The sequence below is a fragment of the Equus caballus genome, chromosome 16, assembly GCF_041296265.1.
Source record: "Equus caballus isolate H_3958 breed thoroughbred chromosome 16, TB-T2T, whole genome shotgun sequence".
Classification (NCBI taxonomy): domain Eukaryota; kingdom Metazoa; phylum Chordata; class Mammalia; order Perissodactyla; family Equidae; genus Equus; species Equus caballus.
The window spans coordinates 6,966,105-6,991,879 of NC_091699.1; the positions used below are offsets into that span (position 1 = coordinate 6,966,105).

Genomic DNA, 25,775 nt, shown 5'->3' on the forward strand with positions numbered 1-25,775 from the left:
TGGCTTCTGCTCCAGGTAAGCTGATCTTAACTGTGATTCTCTGCATTCACCCTCTCTGAAGATTTTGGGTAGTAGTTTGCCCTGCAACTTCAATTCTCTGGTGACTTCAAGAAAAGCCGTTGATTTTCAGTTTGCTCAGCTTTTGCTTCTCCTAAGGACCGCAGTAAAGACTCCCAAGATCTTTAAGTGTTGGAGCTGGAACCAAAAGTCACTCCTCAAAGGATAATTCTTTATTTTCCTGTTCCCTTTCTCACATTTTTAAATGAGTTTGGCTGGGCCAGAGAGACACCTAAAATGGGAAGTCTGAGGAGAGGACAGACCATTGCTCTCTTAGGGGAAGAGAACAGGCAGAACTAGGGCTTCAGGGAGGACTAAGGATTCCATTTAAAGCTCACAGACTATCTGGGTGTGCTGGTAGGTTCCCAAATAAAATCCCAAACAGTGATTCTGTAGTCCTTGATTCAGTTATTTAGTGTTTCAGATCTGTGTAGGAGAACACCGGTCCCAGCACTTGATCATGAGTCATCTTGCCATGTCAGGCGCCACTTGCCAAGCCTTCCTTCATGTTGGGCAGATCAGGAGAACAGAGCTGAGTCTCTGAGCAGATGCTGGAGTGTGAGCTCTGTCCCAGGATACAGGGGCCTATCTGAGGAAGCACAGATGTGACTGTGGGCCTCAGAGTCTATGCCCTCCTTGAGCAGAGGACTTCTGACTGAGCATATCAAGTGTGGACCTCATAGCCAAAAATCCTCCTTTGAGGTTTTCAAAGAAGGAAAGACTGAAAGTATTTTATCACCTTTAAAAATTAATAAAAGGAAGGAACGCAAAATTATAGGAATTAAAATAGAGAGTCATATTATTCTTGGATAACAAATATCTGACTTTCCTAAACAGAGAAGTGAGACCAACGAGTCCCAGCCCCTCATCCTTTTCTTTTTGTTCTCAGCGTCAGGGCAGAGCCAAGAGGAGAAGAAGAGGTGGAACACCAAGTGGTAAAGTTCTACCTATCCCACCTGAGCTCTCCAAGGGTGACCCTTCCTGTCCTTTCCATGAGGTCCCAGGTCCATGGTCTCTGAGGATGTCAGTCACTAGATACAGTCCCTCTCAGAAAACAGAGCCCTCAGAGGAGAGGCTCATCGGAAAGCAGTCAGAACCTGAAACATTTCTCAGATTCCTGCTCTGCCCACATCTGAGCATGAAGCAGTGATGGACCTGGGCAATAGGCGTTGCCCAATAAGTGGCCATATGAGATGTCAAGAATCAGAACTTCTGTCTCCTGACCTTGTGAAAGTACTTTGACTTCCTGGATGGTCAGATTCTTCCTTGAAGTAACCAGTGACCTATGTTCCTCACATGGTGTTTTTGAGCCTCACATGGGATGACATACATATATGAATGAAAGCCCTTTGTGAATGATAAAGCAACATACATACGTGAGCTTTATTATTATCATTAGCCGTGCGATCTTGAATCCTAATTCTTGGAGCTCTCCAAGTCCAATCTACCAAGGGTACCATAAAGGACATTCTACTCTGCCTCCTAAAAGATCTCTTTGCTTCTGTCTTCATCGGTTTCCTGGTTTCCCAGGTTGGAGAGCTTGCCAGAGCGAAGCAGACGAGGCAAGGAAGGTGCTTTCTCTGCTGCAAAGGTGACTAAACACAATCCTTCTTTCCTGTATCCCGCTTCTTAGCAGGGTCTAAGAATTTCTAGGGCCTCAGTGAAACTTGACATTGATAAGGGAAGGAAAATCCTCAGATTTTGCAATCCAGATTGTGAAAGTCTTGGGGAGAAGGAAACAACAGAGATTGTGAGCTCAAGGAAGTGGGGGGATGTGAAAGGACAGTACGCAATGGGTGCCCCTACCTCTGTCAGACCTGCCAGGGCCCCATATATTTGTTCTGGTCCTGGCTGCAGCTATGTATATCCTGTCTCCTTCAGTCCCCGGGGCCAGCATCGCAATACCATCTGCTTTCGTCAACTGCTATGTCCAGACCCCTACTGTGAGGTGTGTAATAGCACAACCGTGGAGGTCAATCGGCTGCTGTTCCTGGAGGACCTGGAAGATGATACTGCCTCTGTGTCCTCTATGGCTTCCACAGCTTCTGGGACTGAGTCATCATTCACTCTGTCCTCTGCCTTCTCAGAAGTCCCTCCAGGAGACCTAACACCATCCCCTCCACCTGACCCTTCCCCACCGCCCCCCTCCGTTCTCTCACCTAATCCAATGACACCCTTAGCTGACTTTCTTTCACCCTCACCACCGGGTCACTCTATGACACCAGAGCCTTTTCCTCCCTTGGAGTCCAACTTCCCAGCAGACCATTCCCCACCCCAACCCCTTGCCCTTCCCCCTCTCCCACCACATGACAGCCAGGCAATGGGTCCTATTCTCCAACCAGAGGCCGCTCTGTCTCTGAATACGATCTTCTCTCTTGACCGCACCCTTTCCCAAGATATTAACCCCTTACCAAATTTGTCCCAGATAATCAATCCCAATGATTCACTAGCTTGTCATCACGCACCACCAAGCCTGTCTGTCTCACCACCGACAGACCACCCTTTAACTGTGACTCAATCTAAATCGGTTTCCATCTTATTGAAGTCTGTTCCAGAGAACTCATCTCCAGATAGCCCTGGTGGGTTGTCCACTTATGTCCCAACAGTCAGAGGCACTGACCATTCAAGTCTGTCAATTTCAGAATTCTCTTGTTGTCAGGCTCCTGCCAAGAACATGTTCCTCCCCACATTATCACACTCTGATTTTCAACGAGAGCAAGTTTCCCTCCGTCTACCAGAGACCTGTCTCTGGGGAGACTCTGCTACCAATCACACGGAGGCCAGCAGCCATTCTTTCCTTGGCCTTAACGGCCAGGCATTCTTGGCAAGACAAATAAAAAAGAGAATGGATTTCCAGATTTTAGAGAAGAAAGAAAAGGAGGAAGGACTATTTTCAAAACAAATGTGCTCAGAAAACCAACGGATGTCTTCAGGGAATTCATTGCAGCCACTTGACGTACAAGACACCACAGCCCCCTAAACTGGCTGGGACATCACAGGCAAACCAGAGCAGCTGAGCATTTGTCAACAGCTACTGTATGTCAGGACTTTGGGAGAAAACTTGCAGCAGAAATATACCCAGCTCTTTTGGGGTCTTCCCTCTCTGCACAGTGAGTCCCTGGTGGCCACTCTCCTGGTTTCTAGTAGTAGTGCCCCACTAGGGTCTCATTTTGTCTTATTCAATGGAATCTGTAATGCTTCTGCAGTCAAGATGTGGGATCAAGAATCTCCACCGCTTCCCCATTCTCACCCTCCTCCCCTCCCCGATGTACATCCGCAACCCTTCTCTCAGACCAACCCCCAATCCCAGCCCCCACCTTTCACTCAGGTCCAGCCCCGTGCCCACCTTCAATCCCCACTCTCAATCCTACCATCTTCTTCTCCATCCCAGTTTAGGGACCATGGAGTGTCTTTCCATAGATCCCAGATTGAGTCAGACTCTCATATCTCAACTGAAAATCAACACCTGAAATGGCACATGTTGCAGAAGCAACAAGAAAGTCTGTGGGGTTTAGTCCCTGCATTCCAAAAATCTCAAGAAGCCACTTGTCCTCAAGCTCTCACCCCTCCTTTGGTCAGCCAGTCCTCCCATGCCTATGTACCAGTCTCCGTCCTTCCTGGCCATTTTCATATCACCAGTGAACCCCAGGATAAAATGGAGCTCCACATTCCAGGGAGGCTATTCTCACACTGCTGCCCCCATGCCAGTAGGAATCTAGAGTCTCTGTGTAAATGCACAGAAACATCTCAGCAAAAAGGCAGACATGCTCACTCACAGCTCCGTCAGCTTCAGGGCCAGAGTAGCAAGGATCGAGCAGAGACTGAATTGAGTTTCCCAGGAAGCTTCCATGAGACGATCTCAACAAAGTTTCAACTAAGGCAGGACATGAAGAGGAATCTTGGATATATCCTAGAGAAGAGCCCAGAAGATAGTCCTCCAAGGGTCTCAGAATGCTACCTACTAAAGAGTCTGAGGGCTGCCTCAGAGACAAAAAGTAGCTGTGTGTGTCACTCAAGGAATTACTCAGGGAATGAACGCTTAAACGTCTCAAGGAAGGACACAGACCAGAATGAAATGAAAACCATTCTTAGATTACATCTAAGCCAGAAGTTTTGGCAGATCACTGCGGGGAGGAGCCCCCTTGGGGTGTGTCATTCATGGCTGGCTGAGGACAACCCATCCCCTCCTTCTGGGAGTTCCCAGAACAATATGGAAAACAGAAATTTGAAAAACATAACAGTAGGTGGGGTCCACCCCCAGATGACCACTCCAGAGCTTTCTTTTCTGGATCCCAACACCCAACAGGTGCTAGAAGCCCATATTATAAGGTTTCGTGTGAGTCAGAGGTGGGGCCTACCCCTCAAAGTTCTTGAATCCATAAAATCCTATAAGTTGAGAGAAGCCAAAACATGGCCTCTTCCCCAATTTGACTTTCTCTCCTCAGCCACCTATATTTCTGGGGTGGATTCCAAAGCTGAGGTTTCCAAGCCCCCTGAGGGAAGCTCTAAAAGTTTTCAGGGAAATAAGGTGAAAACAACGAATTCAGTCCCCATCCTGGATCTTCCACTCCCTGCTACCTCATCTGTGGGCAACGAAGGACAGGGGGCCCTAAAACCATCCCACTCTGATATCGACCGGGAGCTTGCCAAGGACATCCAGGCAATCGAGCATGGCAGACAGACTTCAGAGATCCTCACACACAGCTTTATAGACAAAGTGAGTCACAGTAAGACTGCACTAGACAATAACAGATGCAGCTGAGAGGTGCCCACAAGGCAAGCTGGGGCTGGACATGTGCCAAGGGATGAGAATGTGAGTTCCAGTGATAGAGAGGACATGATTCAGGGCCAAAAGATAGTGGAGAAGAATTGAAAACATTTTTCCACGTCCACCATGAACTTCAGGGAGATATTCAAGGCTGAGGAGCTGTGCGTTCTTACATCACAATCTTGTGACATCTTGACAACCAACAAGTTGGGAAGCTCCCAAATGGTAAATATCAATGTGAGCAAAGTAGAAACTACCCTGACCAGTGAACGTCCCTCATCAAAAATACCAGTTCCCCAAGATTCCAAACCATCAGACATTAAAAAACAGCTCCCTACCGAGTTGAAGTTTCAATTGAAGAGCAAGGAACATAGCCAGCCTAAAGGCTCTCCCGCTGACATATCCCTTACTTCAGATAGCTTGCCTTCGACTCCTCACTGACTCAGTCCCAGAGCGTCTCCAGTGGGGACATGGGAGCTTCCCAGGTGCTGCAAGTCCACTTGGAGGACAATGGAGATTAGCGGGAACCCTGGGCCTCTAAGCATGTCTCATGGAAATGCCAGGATAGGAATTTCCCACCAGCTGCAAAGACAGTGAGACCTCTGGACTCCAGAGCAGGAGAATGTGGAAGCGAGGATTCAGGAGTTGGGACGTCTAAAGCCAGAAAGAAGAGCCACTCTATTGAGGACAGAGAATTAGAGGGCACTTCCCCGTATCTGTCACAGAATGAACAGTTTCCTCCTGAAAGTTACTTCAGAAAAATAATGAGGCAGTTTTTTCAGTGGATTAATTCCAAGAAAAAAATCACAGGGCAGGAAAGTCCCCAGCAAAAAGCCAAGTTCACGTCAACCTTTGCAGCGCTCTGAGACCCAGCTCAAAGTGAAGCTCTCGTGAGCTGTGGGCCTCCTGAAGCTCATGAGCTCATGGCAGCCATCGGGAAGATCCTAGAGGAGAAACTGGCATGGAGATACGAACCTGAGGCTGCAGAGTTAAGTCAGCAGAAGGGGGAACTGCAGGCCCAGGTACAGCCTGACGAGGGGCATCCCTCCAACTACGGGGCTCTCTGACCCACAGCCAGGGGAATGGGCAAGGACCACATCCTGCAGCCAAGATGCTGTCCCTCCTGACAAGAGTTTTCGTACAAGGGTTAGACAGAAAAGAGACAGGATCAGACAGCCCTGGAAAGTTGTGGCCTTCAAGGACCAGCATTTATGCCAGAGTCAACCCCCTTCCTCACCCTACAGGGAGTCTGTGCCCTATCCAAGACCCACCTGCATGCATGATGTATGCCACGTCCCTCCGGCTACCCTCACCTCTAATGAAAGCACTGTGTTCAGAGATCTGACTCTTCTATTCAAACAGGAAATGCTTCTCCAACACTTCCAGGGAGGAAAAATATCCCCAAAGAAATCATTCAGTCCTTGTTGAGAAAGCATTTTAGTTTTCACGAGAACACATCCTCTGATGAGAACCATGGTTAGCACAACTAAGGATACTGATCGTCCTCAAGAAATGTTCCTGCTAGGAGAGAGTAGTGTTCTCTGTGTGGTGCTTTGGGGGAGTGGGTTTGGGGTTCCCAGCGCTTATGCTCAGGGAAAGGAAGGAGGGAAGTCAGCTCTGACTGATTTCCTCTTTCGGTTTCTGCAAGATGACCAGTCCCTTGTAGGGGGCCTGACAGTGGCTTTCTCAGTTTTATCTTGGGTCCTGTATTTGACCTTATTCAGATGCCCTGTACTTAAAACACTTTACTTTTTCATAAAAAGTACAAAAAGGTTACTCTAAAAACTTCCGGGCCTTTTCAAAATGAGAAAAACCCTTCAAGTCCAGAACTTGGCTCAACTTGTCTTTCCATCTGCTCCCTCACTATCCTGAACTATACACAGCTGCAGGGTGGGATGCGTTCCTCTGGAAGGATACAGCCAGAATTTCCCCTTGTTGCCTCAGAAAGTTTTGGAATTGGAAGTGTGGGGGTGTTTAGGCCCTGAGGTGAGTGGCAGGGGGAAATGTTGCTCTTGGATCTCTTGGTGAGGAATGAATGTCACCTGCTCCTAAGAGCCTTTCTCTCCCTCAGGAAGTCTGGGTGGTGGGCCGCATCCCCACGCCTCAGCTGACCCTAACGAAAATGGGGAGCAGTCCACCCTTCCCCTTCCTCTACCCTTCCTGGAGCGGAAGGGAGGAGAGAACTCGCAGCTCTGAAAAGGACCAGAGATATGAATATTTTCCTGAAAACGGTAACTTACCTTCATTTAGAAAAAGTTGCTGATTCCTGAGTATCTCACAGGTGAGCAGTCAGTGCAGGTGTGTGTATGGATGGGTTTTGCGATTGTGGACACTGGAGTGGCCAGGGCAGGGTCCAGGAACTGGGTGGGTCCCACCGAAGAATCTGTTATATGTGGGGTGTTAATCTGTCTGGAAGGCACATTCTGAGCTCGACAATGAGGTCTCCCTGCATGTGAGGACACCTCAAGGAATGGGAAGAGCCGCTCCCGAGGGAAACTTCCTCAGGATGCCCAGCTTGGTAGAATTATTGCAAGACCAAGAGATCACCTGGCTATCATTTGTAGGAATGGTCGTCGGGCAGCCACCCAGAATTTGGGGCAAAAGGAGAAAACAAGTAGGGAAAAAGGAATGGTGGAGTGAGTGGAAAAGGAAGGAAAAAATGAGGAGGGAAAGAATGACCTTATCATCACTCCTCATGATCCCTGAGGGTCACTTCGAGCTCACAATGTCCCTTCCAGACAGATTAACACCCCACATCCTGGCCATCCATTCCACCCAGCACTACCTTACCTAGGCCTCACCTCCTGGAGACTAATCAGGGCTGGGGGGAGCACAATGATACCACTGCAGCTAAGAGAATTGGGGATAGTCTTCGAGATTGAAGACAGTATCTCCAGGAATGTTGTCAAGGAGGTCGTCCTCTCATTTGGTGCCTGCCTTCCCAGCCATGCTACATCTTACACCAAGGTTACAGTAATTTAGGGGTGTGTTAGTTACTATATAACAAATACCCCAAAAGTTAGTGGCTTAAAAAACCAAGTATTTATTAATTCATAGTTTCTGTTGGTGAGGAATCTAGGCAAGGCCTACCTGGGTTCTCTGCTCGAGGTCTCTCACAAGGCTGCAATTAAGGTGTCAGCTGGGGCTGGGGTCTCATCTGAAGGCTTGCCTGGGGAAATACACACTTCTTCGCTCACTTCTATAGCTGCTGGCTGGATGCAGTTCCTCAAGGCCTGTTGGACTGAGAGCCTCAATTCCTGGATGGCTGTTGGCTGGAGTTGGCTGGAGGCAACCTTCAGTTCCTTGTCATGTAGGCCTCTCCAACATGGCAGCTTGCTTCATCAAAGCCAGGAGAGAGTCTGCTAGCAAGACACAAGTCACAATCTTGTAAACTAACGAGGGAAATGATATCCCATCACCTTTCCCTTATCCTATTAGTCAGAAGCAAATCATGAGGTCCAGCTTACACTCAAGGGGAGCAGTTTATACAAGGGTGTGACTAGCAAAAGAAGAGATCTTTGGAACCTTCTTAGAACTCTTCCTAACACAAGGGTTTCTTCTTGGACATCCCACTGACTTCACTGAAGCAAAAGTGACCAAAGGGACCAAGTGGATCCTTGTGCTCATCCATATCCAAGTCATCAAAGTTAAAGCTGTTTAATGGCTAAGCGGAGTAACGTCTGGTAAGAAAAACATCAAAGAGATTGAAGCATCCAAAGAAGGAGGGAAAGGTGGCATGGAGGTAAAGGTGGTGTGGGGTCATCATGAACGGTAAAGTGAAAGGAGCCCTTAGAACCACCTGCCTCGCCACTGCCAGTATTCAGACTTAGAGGGGAGGAAAAATTAGGTGCAAGACGGCTCATCCTCACTCCGCCACCGTATCTCCACTCTGCTCTAGCTCCCCGACTACAGGCCTAAAGAAGCAACCTTCAGTTCCCATAGAGATAGCCAGGCTTATAGAGGAAGCAAACCCTACAGCTTGCAAGGTTTAACTTCTGCTCTTATTGATATATTTAATATAGCACATCCATCATTTCAAATTTGCTTCTCACAGCTTGAACATCAGAGAGGATGAATCACACAATCGATGGCAAAGCCAGTACTAGGGAATTCAGCATGCAGCTCCCATTCTGGGATGTTTTCCATGAACCCATTGCCAAAGAGCTTCTAACCAAGGGAGAGGTGGTGGCTCAAAAGGGCTGACTTACTGGCTGGGGTCACAAAACAAGTCATACCTGGTGCCCAGATATTTGCTTCTATTCAGAGAAACACTGGATGAGGCAACGAGACAGAATTTGCACACTCAGCACATCTAGGCAGTGAACTGTCCAAATGAGGTGACAGTACCACCCAGGAGTGATCCCACACTCTTGTTCTGCTTCTAGTACTGTTTTCCTTTTTCCCAGATTCCAGTTCCTATGGGAAAGCAGGACTCTTACCAAAAGAAGGAAAACGTATTAGCTGAACAGTGACTGGAGAGATGAGGATGAATTTCTCTACAAACAGATTTCATGGGCTTGCTGCTTATACCCAGAGATCAGTGCTGTGCAGCTTGGGGGGCGTGGGGGGTGGGGGTGGGGGTGGGGGTCTCATTTACACGATATTCTGTGGCGCCTGAAGAATTTTCAGTGACATAGAATGTGATGGGAATGGGTTACCTGAATTTTTATACCCTCAAGCCCACACTCCAAACCTAATGTCAGGGCCAATAAAATGCATGAATTGACTGGTACCTTGATGTGGCTTGGGTATGGGAACCCCAGATCCCAGCTTCAGGTACTGTGAATTTCTCTGGTACCAGGTGCTGCCTAAGGGAATCAGCTTTCTTGAGGCAGCCTTCACATGGATTAACACTCAGAACTGTGCCCTAATCTGCAGCCACAATGAAGGGGACAAGGCTATGAGAAGGGGCTCTTCTCTCTCTCTCTTTTTTTTTTTTTTAAAGATTGGCACCTGAGCTAACAACTGTTGCCAATCTTCTTCTTTTTTTCTCCCCAAATCCCCTCAGTACATAGTTGTATATTTCAGTTGTGGGTCCCTCTAGTTGTGGCATGTGGGACGCCACCTCAACGTGGCCTGATGAGCGGTGTCATGTCCACACCCAGGATCCGAACCAGTGAAACCCTGGGCCGCTAATGCGGAGCGTGCGAACTTAACCATTTGGCCACGGGGCTGGCCCCAGGGCTCCTCTTGAGGCCTTTCCTCTGGAACTTCCATTGGCCCTGGATCAGAGCCTAAATTAGGCTATTTTCCTGGGGTCACAAGGACACGTTTGGTCTTCCTTAGGGAGGCCAAGTGGAAGCTCAGAGACTTGTGGAGGCTGCCTCCCTGTCTCTCCCAGGAGACTCGGGGTCTGTTCCTTCCTTCTATGGGGGCCAGGAGGTAGAGAAGGAACTGAGTATTATGCAAGTTTAGCAATGCTTCACTGTGGGAGAGGGTTGGGCTGACAAGAGTAGGTAATTTTCCTTTGCAGGGATTCTTGCCCAGCTTGAGGCAACCTTCATTTGAAACAGGATAATGCTGTTTCTACCCTCCACCTGAGGGGACTCCAGAAGGAATAAAAGTTACCTTTCCTCATTTGTCTTACAGGAAGTTCTGGGCTTCTGGGTTCAGGAGTTATTAATGGCTTTCATGTTTCCTGAACCCAAGCAGAAGTTGTGAGATACCTGTTGTACAGTCCTGTCCAGACCCTCATGTGGGAGGAGACTTTAGCTGGCTGCTCCAAGGAGAGAGGAGATAGGGGTTGACACAAGTGCTGGGGTGAGAGAAGGAGAGTTGCCTAAAGGTAGCAGTGGCTCCAAGACCCTGAGAATCAGGATGCAGAGACGAGTCCCTTAGGTGGACGGGTTCTGTGAGGAAGTCCTCTAGGAGACAGCACAATGTTTTAAGGGATGAAGTGATGATGCTGAGATGACTAATCATCAAGCCCCATCATCTTGAGAGCTGTTGCAAGACATGGCATTGCTCACACTTAGCACAGAGGCTGTGCAGCCACTGGCCTTTCAATGGGCCTGAAGGGCTTGGGCAATGAAAATCCCAGGGGCAACCAAGATGGACTCAAGATCACAGGCTCTTACCTACATATTTGATGGTGAATACTTAACTAAATAGGCAAAAAGCTCCCATTAATGACTACTATTGTATATCTTCCTACCCTTTAAAATGGGGTCTTTGAGCCAGATTTAATTTAATTTAGAAAAATTAAGTACTGCTTATTGTACTTCAATGTTGTGAAACAAATTTATGCTTTTTATGTATATTATCCCATTTAAACTTTACAATGCTTTGAAGTAGGTTTCTTTACCCTCTTTTATAGAAGTGCACGACCTGAAGGGCAGAGAAGGTAATATATATTCAGAGTGCTAGCACAGAAGAGGGAGCCAGGGATGGAGAGCCCCCTTACGCTGTGAGGGATTCTTTGGATGTAAATGATGGCAAGTACAATTCAACTGACTTTAAAAACAGGATCTGTTGACTCAGGCACCTGAAAAAGGTCTGGGAGTAAGGCTGCCCTCAGGCAGGAGGATTCATATTGGGGCTCAGCTGATGTCATCAAGTTTCAGTTTCTATCCATTTCTCTGCTCTAGATTCTGGACTGGCTACCTTGTAAGTCTGTCTGGCAAGTTCGTAGCTACATCTTCCAAACTAAAAGCACAGCTAAAAATGGGTTGTTTCTCCCACTAGTCCCTTCAAAAGTCCCACTGTGCCTTATTGTCTCCAGTTGGGTCACATGCCCATCCCTGACCAAACGCTGTTGCCAAAAGCATGGACCAATCTTTTTGGCCAAGCCTGACTTCAATGCCCTCCTTTAAAGTAAGAGCGTTAGTGATAAACAACTCCACTTGACATGGACTGAAACTGACAACGGGGTTAGATCCCCAGAGGGCAAAAGAAGGACTATTTTTAGAAGGTGAGTGAATGCTGAGTGTGAAAATAAAAACAAAAACAAAACGGATGTCTGCTTCAGCCCTCTCTCTCACCACCCCATTTCTGCCTTCTTGTCCAGAGTCATGCCATGGACTGAAGGTTAGAGTAAGAGGAAATGCCAATTCTGTGGAGGACAGGAAAGGAACTCAAAGTGGAAGGAATCAATCAGAGGCCCCAACATCCATCCGGATAGACCATCCAATGATCTGATCTCTCACTGTCTGCTCCTTCTCATCTTAGAGTCCTTTACCTTCATTCCAGTTCAGTTATGGCCATATCCTAGAACTTATCACCAGCAACACTTGTGTGTTCTGAAAAAATACAGTCTGACATTCCACCCTTTATCCTCTCAGCCTATGCCCTCAGCATGCTAATTCCTCAACCTATTCAGGAACTACAAGCCACTCTATACTTTCCCCTGCACACCTGACAACCTTTGTCTTCATTTCCTCCCTCTCCAAGGAAAACTTCATGGGGCATCACTTAATCCTAAACCTAAATATACTGCTCTGCTCTAAACAGCCTACCCCCTTCTTTCATTCGTCCTGTCTAGCAAAATCCAACTCTGCCTTTTGTAGAACTGCCTTCAAGTAAGGGCCTGCTTCCTCTTGGATAAAATCACACAAGTGTGTTTGTGCCCCATAAACTTCTGTTCTACATTTGTTGCTCAGCTCCACCACTGCCTCAGAATCCAGTCATTCCTCCTGTGTTACCATGTGCCAGACGCTCTTCCAAGCACTTGGGACACCCACTGGAGGCAACAAACAGAGGCCCTGTCTCGGGGGAGCTTCTGTGATTGTTTTCTCAGTCAACTCGCTTGCCTAAGATCTCAAAACAATTTCGCTTTCCTACACCTTGTCCACACTCCTCGCTCATTGATCATATGTGCTGGACCACCAGAGGGAAACAGAGAAGTCATCAGATGGGAACTTTTCTTCATAAAAACTTCAAAACAAAACAAAACCAAAACCAAAATGAGATCCTCCATCTCTTCTTTCCTCCTTCCTTCCCACCATACTGAAAGGTTTCCCTCAATGCTTTCCTTAATCCTCCCCACCTGGGATCTGCCCGCCCTTTCCAAGTCACAACACTTTCACATGTGTGGACTATCTGCCTTAATTATCTACTTTTCCAGAGGACCAAGGCTACATTTACCTCATCACAGCTGGAAACACCAAGCAGAGCTCAGAATGCTCCGGAGGAAGACATTGGCAATGGGAGGGAATTATGGGGAGGTCATGCCCAGCATGCTCTGGGGCGGGGCCACGTCTTGGGGCAGGGCCTGAGAGACTCTGAGAGCCTGTTTGGCTTCTTGAGGGCGACGGCACCAGCAACATGGCCAGACATCTCACCTCAGGCTTCTGGAAGATATGAGTTGAGATTTAATTCAAAGACAGGTTCTGAGGAAGGTTTCTGGATGCCTGAGTGACCTTCCCCACTGCCCAGCCTGAAGGATCCTTTCCTCCATCTGCCATTTCCATTACGGTGGGCAGGCCCTCACAGCCCCTGGGCCCCCAAACTCTCACTCCAGGCCCAGCCTTAGAAGGCGCTCAGAGGCCTGGGGGCAGGGCTGTGCCTGCCCAACACCACCCCCTTTGACGATGGCACTCTTAGGAACTCCACCAAGGTGAGAATAGTAATAAATAGAGTAACAATATTGACAACTGTTAAGGCTTCACCTTACACTGGCTGCCTGGCCTTGCACAAGTAGCCTGAGTCTCAGATCTCATCTATTATGCGCAGATACTGATGTGTACTGATAGTACTGATAGGGTTGGTCCTCGGAACTGGAATGAATGAGTAAAGAGTTTTGAACAGTGTTTACCTAACACTAGAAGTTTAATATGTGCTACCCATTATTATCACTCATTTAAAATGCTAGGCCTCCTCTTTATTATTTTAGAAGTATCAATTTACCACTCATTCATTCTTCCTTCCTTCAGAATGAATTTATTTAGTACCTAACATGTGCCAGACACTATGCCAGGCTCTGGAATACAATGGTAAGCAAAAAGGTAGAGTCTCTGCCTTCATGGATCTTACAGTCTAGAGGGGAGATCAGGCAGAAATTAATCATACAAGATTGTGTAAATGTCCCATGTTACATTCTATGAAGGGTTCATGAGCTGGTTGTCGGTGCCAAGGGAGTTTAAAACATGGGGATTGGGCCTAACCAAGGAGAAGAGGGTCTTCCTCACCCATCCCTCAGGAGCTGATAAGGCTTAAGAGGTAACAGGTGAGTAGGAGACAACTTGGCAAAGCAGGGAGGGAGAAGTGTTCCAGGCAGAGGAATCTGGGTGATGAGAGCAGAAAGAGTGAGGAGGGAGGAATGTGATGCAACAAGAAGAGGCAAAAGCGTGGGAGGCACAGATTAAGCAGAGTTCTCTGGGCCAAATCAACTAGTTAAGTCTTTGGAGCAATGGGGAGCCAGGGGAAATTTTTAAGTTAGGATTTATGTATATGTGTAGGATATTCAGATTTTAGTTGTATTATTTGAGTTTCCAAAAGATTACTGTGAATTAATACTGTGAATTAATGAATTACAGTGATTTAATGTGAAGAATGCTTTGGATGGGGCAAACAGGATGTGAGAGACCAGTGAGAAGGCCACTGCAGTAATCTACGAGAGAAATGATGTCAGCATGGACCACAATGGTGGTGACCAAAGTGGAGTAACGTGGACGGATGTGAGTGGCATGACTTCATTAATTCTAATAAGACGGAACACTTTTCCTTTTGTTTCACTCCAGTGCCCAAGAGGTACAGGTTGGTGCAAGATGTGGGGTCTTTTATAGAGTTGGACAAGTCAGCAGACACGAAACATTTGAAAAGGCTGCTTGAACTGCTGACTAGCCAAAATCAAAGAGGAAGTTGACCTTCAACCCTTTGTTTTACTCCAGCTGCAGAAGTCATTTTCAGTTACTCTCTGACTCAAGTAAACACCACTCCCTGTCACCTTATCCCTTTGAGGGTTGGTTCACTTCTACATTTTCACTGGGACATGATTCTCACCGACAGTAGAAAGTTCGGCACCCAGACCTGCAGATGTGAAGACACTTGCTCCTCTCTCGAACTATTAGCACTTCTGGGAGACACGTCCCAGTGCCAAACTGTCCTGGTCCTGAAATGACCCCGTTATTTGGGGACGTAGTAAAGGAAATTGCATGTTTTAAACCCCGAGCGGCACTCTCTTTGGACATCGAAAGGTGTAAATGATAAAATACTTACTAGACTTAAAGACCAGGGAGTAAACGGGGGGCTGGATGCTGCCCAGACTCTGTGTGTCAGCAAAACATATCTGAGCTCAGCGAAGTAACCCAGGACCAAGTGTTTTCCTCAGTGGAATAATTAGACAACAGAGGTGGGCAATTTAGGAAAGATAATTTCTTCTGTCCCTCCTTTAGAATTTCTATTACAAACAAAACCCAATCCTTAGCAAGATTTAAGAGCATGGGACAAAGACTGCTACATGTTGAACTGCTGGGAGTGGGCCCACGTTTTATTTATCTTTGTATCCAAGCACATCCGCAGTGCTTGCCACGAGGCAGATACTCAGTGAATGCTGGGTGGATCAAGGATTCCTCTGTGTTTTCAGGGGGTATTTATATGGTATGGGAATTCAGTCATTTTTTGCCCCACTAGGTAGAGATGGATGCTTTCTGTTCTCCATGTTTACTTTGAACACCATTTAGCTACAGGGATGTTCTAACATGAAATAATAAGGAAACCAGCTATAGTACTATTTTATATAGACAGGCAGATACACTTTCTGACCACGTGCAGATATGAATGCTCTCCCTGGAAGATGCTGTTGTAACCTAAATTGCACTAGAATGAGGTTAGAGATGGGGAAGAAAGGGAAAGTAAGGTAAAACTCACAGCTTAATTTCTAGACAGGATTGCTGCTTTAAAAATGAATTTCAGGTGCTTCTTGGCATACTTGACCCAAGCACTGGAGATTTAACAGTGATTTGTGATTTGGTGTGACCCAGAACATGGCCCAGTGGTCCTCTATCCTTTGAAGAAGTCAGTCTGTTCTCCTGATTGCTGTTCTGGACTTTCTCACCATCACTCCCCATCAGGGCCCCATTCCTTCTGCTCTGTCCTAGTGGAACAGTCCCTTGACCGTCATTCTCCCACTACTCTAGTCTCGACTTCTCCTCGTTGCTAGAATACTCTATTATTGCTTCTCAAATTGTGGTTCCCAGACCAGCAGCATTAGCATTGCCTGGGAACTTATTAGAAATGCAGATTCTCGGGCCTCACTCTGGACCTACTCAAGAAGAAACTTTGATGTGGGGCCCAGCAATTTTAACAAGCAAGGTAATCTCCAAGGTGAGAACCACTGCTGTACGTAAAGCTCAGTTCTGAGCATATCACCCCTTTGCCCAATACCCTTTATTGCTTTCCTGCCGACAACCACATGAGTGTGTGTGTGTGTCTGTGCGCGCCCTTCTATCCAAGGCCTTCTGCAATCAAGCACCAGCTCATGTGTCCCCACGCAGGGAGGTGTGTTCCACAGTCATCCTAATGGGTTACCTGCTCTTCCCTCTGCTCTCCTGCCACCTCTCTCTGTTAATGTTGGGTCCTCTGCTAGAAATACCCACCTCCTCCCTCTCCTTGGAGAAAGCTTACTCATTCTTTAAGGCTCACTGAAAAATTAATATTTATCTAAGGAATCCATACCTGTGCCTTCAAAACCAAATAGTACTGAAGGCTTTATAAAGAACCACGGCAGGCCCTCCCCAACCTCACAACCCCAATCCTTCCTATCCCCCCAGTTCCATTCCCCATGGAAACCACTTGAGCCGTTTCTATCATAGTTGTTCTGGTGTTTACCTCTATTTATATAACTAATATGCAAATACTTGTATTTAAAAGTAATTTTAAAATATTAGACACTAACTTCTTGCCGTGGTAGATAAAATTTGAGTAGGTAAAATTGCAGGTGGATGAAATTTGGTCGACACCCCATTCCCCTCTTCACTCTTCTCAATCTGTCCTGACTTAAATCTTTATTCATGCAAAGTTCATCTTGGCATGGAAGGTGACCCCTTTCCTGGAACGTGTTCAGAGACTGCTCCTCCCCTGCTCCCACAGAGCTGTGTATCTCTCTTAGTGCACTGTCCCCCTTGCCCTTCCATGTTTGTATGTATGTGTCTCCCATTCCCACCAGCTTGTAAGAGCCAGGAAAGTCTAATCCGTCTTTTATTTTCTCTGAATCCTCCCAGGGCAAAGCACAGGGCCTGGGATATAGTACACACTGAGCAAACGTGGCCAATTTAACCGTAAAGTAAAATATCTGCCTGACCTTTGAAGCTTGCTGGTGTGACAGCAGTACTTGGAATGAGTCTTCCCGTTCCAATGTGGTTTTCCAACATTATTGTGGGGAATAGTAAACTGGAGTCAGGAGACTTGAGCCACACCACCTTCTTAGTGACTTCTTTTAAGACCTTGGGGAAGGCACTTAATGGTTTTGCTTCCGTTTTTTCATCTATAAAGTGGCAACAATAATATCTATGGACAGAGTTGTAGGGAGGACCAAGTACAACAGCACAGGTTATCAGGTATAAGGCATTACATTGATTCCTTATGTTTAAAACAAAAAGGCAAACCATTTTCTGGTAGCACATAGGGCTATAACGAGCATTAAAACCAACCTTTAAATAGAAAACTTTATTTTTAGATGATCCAGGGGGTCTTTCTTCCAAGATCAGCCTAAGATTTTTTCGGAGGAAACTGTATTCTCATTGTCCTGAAATTTGAAGCAAGAAAATTCAATCATTTAAGACCATTTGCCTATTCTGACTTGTTGATGAGAAATCACCACTACTGCCACCCTTTTAGCCTCTGAAGGGATTGTAAGCTTTGTCTTGATGTGATGGCTCAAAAATAAAATCTACCAAAGGCACGTTTTCTAAGCCTTGTCTGGCTCTACCCATTAGAAAAGTGTGAGCTACTGTTCTATCAAAACTAATTCTATTTTAAATCTACAACCAAGTCTCAATTACCAAGGTTAATGGGACTACATGCATACATAATTCTCTCTTACATTTATACAGTGCTTTTAACTTCTTCAAAGCACTTTTCACTGTACTGCATATATAAAACAGAGGCATTTTTTTAAATCCACAAATAAGGTAAAAAATAAATCTTAAGATCAATAATTTCAACTTTGTACCTGTCAAAAGCTATTAGAACTTGCAAAATTGTCTAATAGGACTTTCATTGCCCTACTCTCCTCTCGACCCCTCTCAACTAAGGCCAGAAAAGACCGAAAGATCTGGAGGAATCTCCAGAGGAGAGGAAGCCAGAGAGGGAAGGAAGCCAAGGACCTGGGCCATCCACAGCCTGGATCATTAGCTCCAGCGTAATTGAGAATAACTGACTGTATGTGTGACTATGGCCAGAAAATCCAGAAAGAGATGAAAAGGCAAAGAAAATGACGTGTGAGTAACAGTATTTACAGGGTCTGTCTTTGTCATTCTCTCAACAAGCATTATTGAGTGCCTACTGTAATGACAGGTGCTTTCAACAAAGAGGATGGACACAGCAATGAACAACCCAGGCAAGACTGCTATTTTCATAGTGATGACCTTCCTGAATGGTGCAGACAGACAACAAACACAAAGACACACAACTTCACATAAACAGATAACTTCAGGTGGCACTAAGCTCTGTGGAGTCCATAAACACAGGAATGTGATAGAGCCTTGGGGAGGGGATGCTGTTGTAGATAAGGTCACCAGGGAAGGCCTCAGGGTATCTGAGCTGCAATCTGCGAGAAGAGAAGAGCCCACCCTGTGCAGGTCTGCAAACCAGATGATGTAATGAGTGAACTCGCCAAGTATGCTAGAGGGAGAGGGGTCCAGGCCAGTTTCAAGGGGTTCCAGGAAAGTCACTGTTCTGTGGTTATTCACTTTGTGTCCTTTTGGGGATATTACTAAAACCTCTCCAGGACCCCGGATTTATTGCCTCTACAATGTGAGTTGCTAACACTGATCACCTGGACAGGGGAGCACTGAGAAATAATGGGTAAACAATTGTGAGGAGCCACATAAATGCTAAATAATGCTCACGGTAATAAGCTTTTATTAAAGTCAGCACCTTGATAGGCAGCTCACAATCAGATACCTTGGCAAATGTGTGAATTGACGTGGCTGCTCCCTGTGCACACCAGCACCATCCTTTAAAACAGAAAAAAATAAATGAGCCTATGGTCATGATATTCGAAGTAGTTAGTGATCAAACAACTGTCTGGAGAGAAAGCTGGTGTGTGAAGTGTACAATGGGAGCAGGAAGATAACGGCACATCACAGCCCAGCTCACGCAGAGGATAACTCATGAATTGACTGGATGCTTGCTGGTGCACACACCATCCACTCCACGGTGGTACTCTAACCCCATCAGGACTAGGTGCTGCCACCAAAAGCCCCAGCAGACAGGAAGGGGAGTGAGAAGGAGCCAGAACAGAAGCATCTCTGGCAGCAGCCCTCTCTGGCCCTCTTGGCCTTGGAAAGCCACCGCTCGGGGAGGACTGAGCAGCCAGCACCAAGGGCCCTACCTTGGAAGGGCACCAAGGAAGTGGTGGGGGGGGTGTGAGGGAGGAGGGATGAGCATTGCATTTCTCCCTACGAGAATGAAATATCCCAACGCCAGGAGAGACTTCAGTTGTCGTTAAAACTGAGCCTCCCCACACAGAGATATGAGTCCACCCCTTAGAAGCAAATCTTCCTCCCCCAAAACCTCCCCCCAAAATATAACATTAACATCACAAAAAATGAATTCTTATTTGTGGGTCCTACCATCTCTTTGATATAAATACACAAGTGCCTAAACATTCTTTCCCATCTCCCATCCCACATAGGCAATCAGATTGTGACACACACACACACACACACACACACACACACACAAGCACATGCTCACACAAATACCACACACACCCAACTCCTTTGTTAAGCCCTGGCTCAGCTATTATAAGGTACCTGTGGAGTGTAGGTCACATAGTAGAAAAGTTTAAATTACTGTTGCTTCTACTCTGAAAAGCAGACAGGAAGAAAAGACAATAAAAAAGGAAACACTTATTTTAAGGCTGAGACTAAACACTCTACTCCATGTTGACTGAGGTCAATTTCCCACTGTGGGATGGGGAGAATCGAGATGATCTCTGAGGTGCTATGAACCCACAGTGCAGACTTCACGTTTTGAGGCTTGACTAGAAATGACGGGGACGTGAAAAAGAACATGGCGAGATAATCCTAGTCTTCAGGAAATTATGGTTTAAACTGGGCTGGAGAAAGACCAAGATCCTCAAAAAAACCTAATTGATTTTAACCAAATGGAGTAATTTTAAAATGTTAAATACACTGGGATATCATATTAAAAGTATTCTGGGAGAGCATGCCGCATGGGACGTGGTAAGTGCTGAATTTCCTGCTGCTAAGGGAGGCATTCCTATTTGCCAGTGTCTCATGCTGCTCAGACCTGAATCATTCATTTAGGTAGACCATTTGTCCAAGTGCGTCATTTCCCAAAACAGCCAATGAAGGAATCCAGGGAGAACTGTCCTGAGGAGATGTGGTCATCCTCAAGGCCAAATCAGTCTAGACTAAGATGGTTTTTAGCAAGACTGCCCAAAGGGCTTCTAGACTTTGTTGGGTAAGTGTTGTTAATGCCTTGGTAACAATGGACTGTTGATAAGGTGGGAGATAATGTCAGAAGGAAGGAAGGTACCCGCTCACATCTTTTGCTTTTAACTTAAGCTAACCCATAAAATCCATTATCAAACCCCAAGGAATGCTCCCAATTATTGTCTTGCACCCTTCATTTTGCTTTGCTTTGTTTTTTTTTTTTTCAACTCTCTGTTTCTGTTTTTACCTGGCACTGACTTGCTTGACTCCTCTTCTCCTCTCAGCTTCTGGCTCTGTGCTCCCCCTTTAGACTTGATGAGTAATTTTGGTTTTCCTGCTTTTCATCTTTGGCACCCCTTCAAAAATGGGTTAGGTTTATCTTCTGGCTCTTTCTACTTCTGACTGCTTGGAAGTTTGGATCATACTTAGCCAAGTTTTCATCCCAGGACCTTTCCCTGGCTTTGACCTGTCTCAGTGGCATCTGTGTTGGGCTTCACTCCTCCAGGTGAGGGCGTCGGCAAGAGGGAGGATCAAGCAAAGATCAAGCAAGGAAACAGGAAGAATATCTGGCTCAGCTGAAACTGTGCAGGGCACTGAGGCCTTGCTGGCCGTCCAGTCTCTGCCTCCTTATTCCTCTGCTGCTTTCATTCCCTCCCGTCTCTGACTTTCAATTTTTATTAAGTTTCCACCTTCTGACTGGTCAATCCTCTTCTAGCATCCCTTTGTAAGATTGAAATGGGAGTGAGAGTGATATCCATTAGCCAAAATAAGTTCGATAGCTGGGAGAAACTGCTGAATCTCTGGTGTCTTTATAGCACTTATCAAATCCCAATTAACCATATTTGTTGGCAGACTGCTCTGGCTTCCCAGGGAGTCAGCTGGTAGGTGAGTCAATAACTATCTGTCAGATGAATGGATGCACACACACTAGTTGTGTAGCATGGCATCAGGTACTTTAAATAATACAAAGTATAAGACTTCATCCTTGGCTGAAGAAGGACATCTTCTCATGGCCATTCACAAAAGGACTGTTTGGAAATATCACCAAGCGCTAGACCAGCTTCGCTATTTCTTCTAGAAAACAAGAAGAAATCTCTTGTTTCAAGACATGTTTGTGTCATCTCTTAATGCACAACTGGCTTCATGTGGGCAAAAGGGAACGTGAGCAAAGCCCTGGTTAAAGCATAACAGACACCCTTGGGCTAATGAACCGTCGAAGGTATTAGTGTCAGCGGATTGTCTACATAACTGCTTTGTAAACAGCAACACGCATAAACCATAAACAAGGAGAATGAAGTGAGCACCCACAGACCCACCACTCATGTCAAATCATACAATGTTGATATCACCCCAGAAGCCTCCACTCTCCTGTCTGATAATCTTTCACTTACTTTTCTTTATAATTTCATCACCTTTATAAACTCCCATAAAACATTTAGTTATATCCAGTTTGGGGATCAAAATAGATTAAAAAACAACAATTGCAGGTGCATTCAACATTGGACATGAAAAAGAAAACTGGTTTTTTAATAAGATACTTGAAGTGTACACTTTCCGTGGGTGATCAAGACATTTACTCTTTCGTCCATTTTTATGTTTGCTGACTGCCAATCACTCTACTCCTTAATACTTCAAAGGTATTTTTCCCAAAGCTGCCTTTTGTCTTACACTAATGCTTTCCCGGACTCAAGTGAATTTTGAAGGAGATTGAGCTCATCATGATGAAATGGATGTTGACATTCCATAACCATCATTGTAATTATTCCTAATTTGTACTTTGCTTCAAAAACTCTCTTCCCTTGCCCCCTAAAGTCTGTACTTTCAGAATAGCATCTACAGCTTTAATTATACCTGACAATAAACTACTCTCACCACAAAATCTTGTTAATCACGGTGTATGTTACTATCTTCAAATATCCTGTTTTTTTAAAACTGCATTTATATGAGGTTCCCAAAGAGTTACAATATTAGCAATGAATGTTTTAACTGTTTCTGTAATTACTGTTTGTAATTACTACAAATCAAAGTTATACAAACTTTGGATTGGAGGCTGGTTCAATTATCTACCAAACTGGGGTGAATGGTCCTTTAATCAACCGTATACTGAACAAATCTACAGAGTAAAAACTGAGATGGAATTTGAGTGACTTGGTGTCCATCGAGAATCAAATCTGATGCTGTAGTGTTAACAAGGGACTTCAGGTCCAGAATAATTCTGTTAATCACACTTCTTCCAAATTAGTCAGTTAATGTTGTGGGTCCTGACGAGACAGGATTTAGGAAGGCAGAGAGCGGCGGGGAATGCTCCTGGTGATAGGATCCTTAGAGCAAAGGACAGAAGAGAAAAGGAGAAGGCTGTATTCGTGAGAAGTGTGCTGGACCATAACCGCTATAATTATAAGCTTATAATGTCACCACACTGCTTTCTGTAATGTAATATTTTTGTTGTCTGTTATTTTCCTTGATTCAGGTTTTGTATTTTTCATGATGTAATAGTGAGATCTAGTCTCATTTTTCTGTGTATTTGGATACATTGAGTAGAGTGCTCTGGCTGAGTAAAGAGTTTCACATATGGGAGACTTGAGAAACAAGAGTGGCAAGGAAAGTTAGGTCAGATTATGAAAATTCTTAAAATGTTTATATTGGACTTAATCCTTCAGAAGTCATTTAGTGTTCTCTTTTCTTTTTTTGTAATTGAGAGCACCAGGAGGAAAGGAGTGTTTTTGATGATCTATTTTATTTTATTTCTTTCTCTTTTCTTGGAGGAAGATTGGCCCTGAGCTAACATTCATGCCCATCTTCCTCCATTTCATCCGTGGCTCGCCTGCCACAGCATGGCCTGATAAGCAGTGTATAGGTCTGTGCCAGAATGGGAACCTACAAACCCCAGGCCGCCAAAGAGGAGCACACAAACTTAACCTCTACACCACCGGGCTGGCGCCATTTTTGGTGATTTCTAAGGGGTAAAAACTAGGCAGGGAGATTAGGTAAGATGATATAGCAAAAATTCAGGCATTAAGAAATAAGGTTAGACTAGACTGGCGATGGCGGCCATGGATTGGAAAGGAAGGAAGGATGGATGCAGCATCATAAGGGAAAAATTTGCTTCTTTCCCTTTGTCTTTTCAGCCATTTGGGCTTAACAGTGTTCAGTGCTCCTGATTTATTTCCTTTCCCATTTATATTTTCCTTCTTCCCTTGATAATCTACTTTTGACTTCCCATTTTTCCCTCTCTTCTCTCCTTTGCTTGCATTCTTATCGCCGTCGCTGATAGGACGATGACTGAATCAGGCAGGTAGACATCAAATGGGAGATCTGAGTAGAAACTAACTATAAGATTTACTAATTAGAGTATGTTGCTGCTTAAAACATTTTTTTTAACCTTTCATCTGCAGTTAAAAAGAAGAAAAGAAAGGTGAGGAGGCAAAAAAGGAGTAGAGAGGAAAAGGGAGAGACTCATTTATCCATTCATTCAAGAAGTGCTGTGTTTCCAGAGAAAGAGAGAGTGCCAAAGAGAGAGAGAAAACACCACACAATAATTTGTGTTATTGTAGTTGTATCATCTATTTCCCCTTCTAACTCAGTTGGGTAAAGTAGAGATGCCAGATGGGAGGCTAAAGACTAAGGTGAGATGGGCAGTCTCCCTCCCTCCCTTATTGCCTGCTGCTTCTCACATCAAAAGATGGAGTCTACATCCCTCCCCCTAGGCCTCAGTGACTGGCTCAACAAATAAGATGCTGTGGAGGTGACTTTCTGGGACTTCTGAGGCTAGGCTGTAAGAAGCCTGGTCTTTTGGAATATTTCCTCTCGGGATGCTTTCTTTTGGAACCCAGCCACCACTTTGAGAGATGCCCAAGTCACATGAAACGGCCACATGCAGGACCCCCAGTTGGCAGCCCCGAATAAGATAACAGCCAGCATCCTCAGCAAACACAGAAATGAACCATCTTGACATCCAGCACAATAGAGGCAAAGAGGATTTCAGCCCAAGATGACATCTGACTGTACTTCCTAGGAAACCCCAAGCAAGAACTGCCCAGTGAATCCCAGCCAATCCACAGAACAATAAGAGACAAGAATAAGTTACTGTTTCAAGCTACTCCACTTTGTTGTGGTTTGTTATACAGCAATAGATAACTTTTTTCATCCTTACACGAGACACAAAGAATATCGAAAGTTTGAAGATTCATAATGCCACCCGGAATGCATGTATATTTTTTACGTATTTTTTTCCTTTTAAAGGTCACTTTCTTATTCATTAGCCTTGAAATTGGAATTTGAATTGACCTTGATCAGAAATCCTAAGAAATGCTTAAGCAAATAGTTTAAGCACTATCATATTTTGAGTACTAGCTCAGGATAAAGTGGTATTGATGTGACAAGAATAACGGATGTGTAATTAGAAGATGGAGTTTAAGTCCTAGTTCTGTCATTTATTACTGTGTGGCCTACAACAAGTTATTTAACATTTCTGCTTCCTAGTTTCCAATGCTATAATGTAATCGAAGGTATTTAGTGATGCATGACAAAACACAGACATTCAGTGAATTTCCATTTCTTTCCTTCCTATGAAAGTCCTGTACTCATAAGTGCAACCATATCAGAGCCTATCATACTGCTTCCTAAAACTAAATATTTTTATTATGTATCAAGTATTTCCCTTGATAACTATTTCATAAGCTTCCATAGTGTTGCCTTTACTAGTGTGATCTGCCTCACTTTTCCTGTGGGATAGGTTACTTAATAGATTTTGGGGACTCATTGTGTTGCTGGATTCTTACAAAGGCTCTTTTGTGATAACCGTCTTTGGTTTTCAAGGACATGACCCTGTTTCTCGAGTGTGGTTCAATACTGTAGCATAAATGTTAACAAGTTAAATGCATATCACATAAGAATTTTAATTGTTCATCATATATTTATGTATTGAAATATAGAGTCGAATTGATATAATTGGTAACATTACCCATTTGCTTTGATTTGAGATGTCAAGTGATTGAAAAAATTTTTAATTCAGAATTGAATTACCTTGCTTATTTGAATTTACCATTTTTGCGTAATTAGGATGAACTAATTTAATTTGCAGTTATCCTTAAATGAGTTAACTGATGTCTGCTGAGGTTCTCAAGGCCACAGGATTATGGAGTCATGCTGAACATCACTCTGTCTCTCAGGGTTGGAAGTACCAGTGCACCTTGTGAAGCCTGGAGACAGAAGTTACAAGCTTGATTTTTTCTCCATTAAAGTTTCTTTTCTGTTTTGTCCCCCTCACCTCACTCTAGGCTGCTGCATGTTTCCCAGAAGGACCACATACTGCACTTGGAGGTGGTCCTCCTTTTCCAACTTTGTTCTGATTTTATGTCATTTTTACTTGGTGTTGAGCTCACATCTCA

At 45.0% G+C, this 25,775-nt stretch overlaps 1 protein-coding gene across 7 annotated transcripts in view; it reads right to left on the reverse strand.

The window, feature by feature from the left end:
* LOC138917971 (ral guanine nucleotide dissociation stimulator-like) overlaps positions 1 to 25,775 on the reverse strand; it is a 238,244-nt gene that overhangs the window by 50,749 nt on the left and 161,720 nt on the right. For 2 of the 7 annotated variants that reach the window (XR_011426688.1, XM_070237029.1), the window contains exons 1-2: positions 9,061 to 9,241; positions 7,916 to 8,187 (exon numbers count right to left, since the gene is read on the reverse strand). The gene's annotated coding sequence lies outside the window, so the exon portion shown is untranslated. Of the gene's footprint in view, positions 1 to 7,915; positions 8,188 to 9,060; positions 9,260 to 9,558; positions 9,698 to 25,775 lie in introns of those variants that run through there. The other 5 variants (XM_070237030.1, XM_070237028.1, XR_011426687.1 and 2 more) reach the window with 4 other exon arrangements.